A 5,586-nucleotide genomic window follows, 5' to 3' on the forward strand; every position below is an offset into this window, starting at 1 on the left:
ACGTCAAGTGTATTAAGCTTCCCACATCTGCACTAAATTCACCATTCTTTCACGACAACCCAGTGCTACACGGTTTTATATTGCTTTTGTGTTTTTTAGATTGCTGTTGTGTGTTCTTCTCCTTCTATTATTAGGATCCTTTACTGTGCTGTGATAATAGGACCACGTGAATCAGGCGCTGCTACGTTAATTTCTAAGTCCACACAAAACACTAGATAATCCACTTTCCGCGCAAACCTAGTGAACACAGTTATTATCTTCTTTACATAAGTGATTTCTCAGTATATTAATATTGGCCTATGTTTTGTCTTGGTGGGTAGAAATAACCGCGCCTTTTTACCCGAGACACACCCTTTTCCCCGGGGAATTGACCTGACTGCGACCTCACAGCAGCTGTTGGTTTGTTTTCCTAGATACACATTTTTGACCTGACGACCTCACCGCAGCTGTGTACTTTGTTATCGTCTTAACGCGCCTAATTGTTTCCGTCTTGCCTCGCCCATATCTTCACCATGACGTCCCTCAAGCGTTGTTCTGTGTGGCCTGCATGGCCAAGCAGTACTTTCTTTCCAAGGACGTTTGTAGGTTCTGCGTTAAGACTCAGAAGGATGATCAGAGGATCATAGAGTTAGAGAATAGGGTTACGACTCTCGCCGCCCAGGTACACTTACTGGTTAGTGCAGCAGCAACAAGCCCCGCCTCCTCCTCCTCCCCTTCCTCTTCCTCTTCTTCCTCGTCCTCCTCCCCTCTAGTATTGTCTTCACCCACACAGCAGCCCCTCCCATCCTCCTCCTCCTCCTCGACCATCTCCGATCTCCCCGCTTCCCACCCCTCCTTCTCCTCTTCTTCCTCCTCTTCCTCCTCCTCCTCCTCCTCCTCGCCTTCCTCGTCCGTCCCCCTCCCTCTCCCTGCCCACCTCCTCCTCCTCCTCCCCTTCCTCTTTCTCCTCCTTGTCCTCCGCCTCTTCGCTCGTCCCTCCCTCCCACACCTGTCCTTCACCTTCCCTTCCCCTCTTCCTCCTCCCTCCTCGTCCGTCCCTCCCTCCCCACCTCACTCTCCCTTTCACCTCCTCGTCCGCCTCCTCCTCCTCCTCCTCCTCCTCCTCCTCCTCCTCCTCCTCCTCCTCCCCCTCCTCCCCCTCCTCCTCCGCCTCCACCCTCGCCTTCCTCTTCCGTCCCCCTCTCCCCTCTTCCTGCCCACTCCTCCTCCTCCTCCTCTCCCTCTTTCTCCCCCTTGTCCTCCGCCTCCTCGCTCGTCCCTCCCTCCAACACCTGTCCCTTACCTTCCCTTTCCCCCTCTTCCTCCTCCCTCTCCTCGTCCGTTCCTCCCTCCACCACCTCACCCTCCCTTTCTCCTTCTTCCTCTTCCTCCTCCTCCTCCCCCTTTCCACCTTCCACCTCTTCCACAATTTCTCCTCGTTCTTCACAGCAGGTCCCTCCCCTCCCTTGCCGCTCTCCCCTCCCCCTTCACCCACCCCTCCTGGCCCCCCTTCCGACCGTCGGGTTCTTGTTGGTGATAGTCAGGTTCGTTATGTTGACAGGTATTTTTGCTCCAAGGATAAGAACAGGACGAGGGTGTGTTTCCCAGGGGCAGGGGTGGGCCATATATCAGACAGGATTGAGGCGTGTATGGCAAGCGAGGGATCGAACCCCATTGTCTTTCTCAGCTGTGGCGGAAACGACGTTTCTCGTGTGCCAAGCGAGGACCTTCTCAGGCGTTTTAGAGAATTGTTAGGCAGGATACGTGACGCTGGTAGGTCGCCATTAGTGTGTGGCGTCCTGCCAAGGAGGGGCGTTGGCGATGGATGGCTGTCCAGGGCGATAGCAGTGAACAGCAGACTTGCTGAGCACTGCGAGCGCAATGGGTGGCTGTTCGTCGACAATTGGGACCTCTTCTTTGGCAAGGACGCCCTCTACGCCCGTGACGGGATACACTTGACGTTCAAGGGTGTTGAGGCTCTCTCAGACTCCCTTGAGCGAGCACTTGGTACCCTGAGGGATTTTTTAGTATAGGCGAGGGGGGAGGAGTGGGAGCAATGGGAGGAGTAATGGGAGGGACATCTAGCTCATAATATAACCAGGCAGCTTAGAAGTAATTCTAGAGGAGTAACAGAGGACGGGCTAAGAATCTTCTATACTAACAGCAGGAGCCTCAGAAACAAGATAGACTTACTAAGGGGTGAAGCTTGTTCAGAAAATTTTGACATAATAGCGATCACTGAGACATGGATAGACACTGCTAATAGAAATTTTAGATCAGAATTTGAAATAACGGGTTATCAGATGTTTCACAAAGACAGAAGGGGCAGAAAGGGAGGTGGAGTTGCGCTATATGTTAAAGACTCACTTAAATGTTTAGTTAACAACTCAGTCAAAACTAACATGGATTCAGAATCAGTTTGGGTGGACGTTTACAAAGGAAAGAAAAACTAACTCTAGGAGTTATATACAGGCCACTCAACCTTAACAGGCAGGACACGAGTATATTACTACAGGAGATTGGCAGGGCGAGTATGAGTAGAAATGTCTGCGTAATGGGGACTTTAATTATAGGAATATAGACTGGGAAGATCTAGTGGGTGACCTGGAAGCCGAGGACTTTCTTGAAGTTATACAAGATAATTTCCTTAAGCAGGTAGTTACTGAGCCTACCAGAGGAGATAACATATTAGACTTAGTCCTAACCAATAATGGGAACTTGCTACGTGAGTTGGAGGTGGGCGGAGAGTTAGGAAATAGTGATCACAGAACGGTTCGTTTTAGCTTAAACTGGGCGGTAACCCGCAAACTAAACCCAGTGTTATTGCCATATTTTAGGAGAGTAAATTACGAGGAGCTTCGAAGACATCTTGAAGGGGTAAACTGGGATAATTTAGGGATTCATGAGGGCCAGAACTGCGGATTGGAGAGCCAGGAGAACCAGGTAGAAATGTCTTACAATAATTTAGTTAGAGTAATAGTAGAGGGGCAAGAACAGCATATACCACAGCGAACACTTAGAAAAGAAAACAATGATCCTACTACTATAGAAGGGGAGGCGGTGGCTGAATCGACAGAATAACACCACCGCGTTCAGGAGGACGCGAGTTCAATCCCCGCCCGGTGCCACCAAGCTGGGATTTTTCAGCCGCCGCCGAGTGGCTTAAAACTACCCACATGCTGTCCAGAAGACCACCTATCAACCCGGACTCTAGATTCTAGGATTAAAGATGAGCTCCGGGAGGGCAGCATGAGCCAATGCAAGATGGCGCCACTATAAACACTCGCCTGCGCCAGAACGGGCTGGGCCGACCATCAGGACCCACCGGGAAGAAGCCTTGGGCCGATCATCAGGCCCCACCGGAAAAAAAGCCTACCGGCGCTATAGGCCGTGACGTAAAATAAAAAATAATAAAAAAAAAAGTGGATGACTCGTGGACTAAAACACGAGATTGGGTTAAAGAAGGGAATTTATCAGAAAATAAAGAATGGGGAAACACATCTCATGGGCCGGTACGTCGAACTATCTAGATTAGTTAAGAAAAACAGCAGGATAGCAAAAAAGAACTATGAGATCAAAGTAGCAAATGAGGCGAAAAGTAATCCTAAGGGCTTCTTTCAGATGTATAGAGCAAAAACACGGGAGAAAATTGGACCGCTGAAAACAAACACAGAGGAGCTAGTAGAAAATTACGAAAATATGAGCACATTGTTGAACGACTACTTCCTTTCAGTATTCACACAGGAGGATCGAACGACTATACCGGAAAGAGTTCAGGTGTACGAGGGCGGGGATGGCGATAAATTGAGGGATATAATCATTACCAGGCAAGTAGTTCAGGATGAGATAGATAAGCTTAAGAAGAACAAGTCGCCAGGTCCTGACGGGATATTTCCGAGGGTATTAAAGGAGTTAGGTGATATAATCAGTGACCCACTAACCGACATCTTTAAGATGTCGGTAAATACTGGCTATGTGCCGAGCCTATGGAAAGTAGCTAATGTGACGCCGATTTTTAAAAAGGGGGACAGGTCAGTTGCTTCAAACTATCGCCCAATTAGCTTAACATCGGTTATAGGGAAGATGCTGGAGTCCATAATAGCCAGGAACATTCGGGAGCATTTAGAGAAACATAGCTTAATTCACGACTCGCAGCATGGGTTCACAAAAGGTAGGTCATGCCTCACCAATCTCTTGTCCTTCTACAATAAAGTATTTGAGGCGGTTGACAGAGATGAAAATTATGATGTAATCTATCTTGATTTTAGTAAAGCGTTTGACAAAGTTCCTCACCAACGACTGTTGCTTAAATTACAGGCTCACGGAGTAGAGGGTAAAGTTTTGAACTGGGTCAAGGCGTGGCTTAGCAATAGGAAGCAAAGAGTGCAAATCAATGGTAAAAGATCTGACTGGGGATGTGTTACGAGTGGGGTCCCACAAGGTTCGGTATTAGGTCCACTTTTGTTTATTATTTATATCAATGACTTAGACACAGGAATTAGTAGTGATGTTAGTAAATTTGCAGATGATACCAAGATCGGTAGAGTAATTGAGTCGGATCAGGACGCTAGTATTCTCCAAGGTGAACTCAACAGATTATATGACTGGGCGGATAAATGGCAGATGGAGTTCAATGTAGGGAAGTGCAGTATTCTGAGTGTAGGTAGGAACAACCCTCACATAACTATTGCTTAAATGACACTCTCATAAGTAGGTCTGGGTGCGAGAGGGATTTAGGGGTCTTAGTGAGCTCTGATCTCCGTCCAAGGGCACAATGCATTCAAGCTAGAAATCGAGCTAATAGGGTACTGGGATTTATTTCAAGGAGCGTAAGCAACAGAAGCCCCGAAGTCTTCCTCAAATTATATTTAGCATTAGTTAGACCTCATCTTGACTATGCGGTTCAGTTCTGGTCACCCTACTATAGAATGGATATCAAAATGTTAGAATCGGTGCAGAGGAGGATGACTAAGATGATTCAGGGGTTGAGAAACTTGCCATACGAGGAAAGACTCAAACAGTTAAACTTGCATTCTCTAGAAAGGCGAAGGGTGCGTGGAGACATGATCGAGGTTTATAAATGGATGAAGGGCTTTAATAAGGGAGACATTCATAAGGTTTTGTTGGTAAGAGAACCGGGTAGGACACGAAGTAACGGGTTTAAACTGGATAAATTCAGATTCAACAGGGACATAGGCAAAAATTGGTTTACTAACAGGGTGGTGGATGAGTGGAATAGGCTTAGCAGTCATGTGGTGAGTGCCAATACAATTGTCACATTCAAAAATAGACTAGATAAATTCATGGACAGCGATATTAGGTGGGGTTAGATACACGGGAGCTTAGGGTCAAAGGAGCTGCCTCGTACAGGCCTACCGGCCTCTTGCAGACTCCTGCGTTCTTATGTTCTTATGTTCTTATTCGATCAGTTTTCCTCGGAGGCGACGTTTCTCAAGAGAGAACATGTTAAGGGTAGAAAGCCTTTCTTCGTAGGATTTATTGCGCAAGGAAGGGATCATTTTCGTTGCCCGACGCTGAACACCTTCTAATTTAGCAATATCCTTTGCATGGTGGGGAGACCAAAACTGTACCGCATATTCCAAGTGG

The sequence above is a fragment of the Eriocheir sinensis genome, chromosome 44, assembly GCF_024679095.1.
Source record: "Eriocheir sinensis breed Jianghai 21 chromosome 44, ASM2467909v1, whole genome shotgun sequence".
Classification (NCBI taxonomy): Eukaryota; Metazoa; Arthropoda; class Malacostraca; order Decapoda; family Varunidae; genus Eriocheir; species Eriocheir sinensis.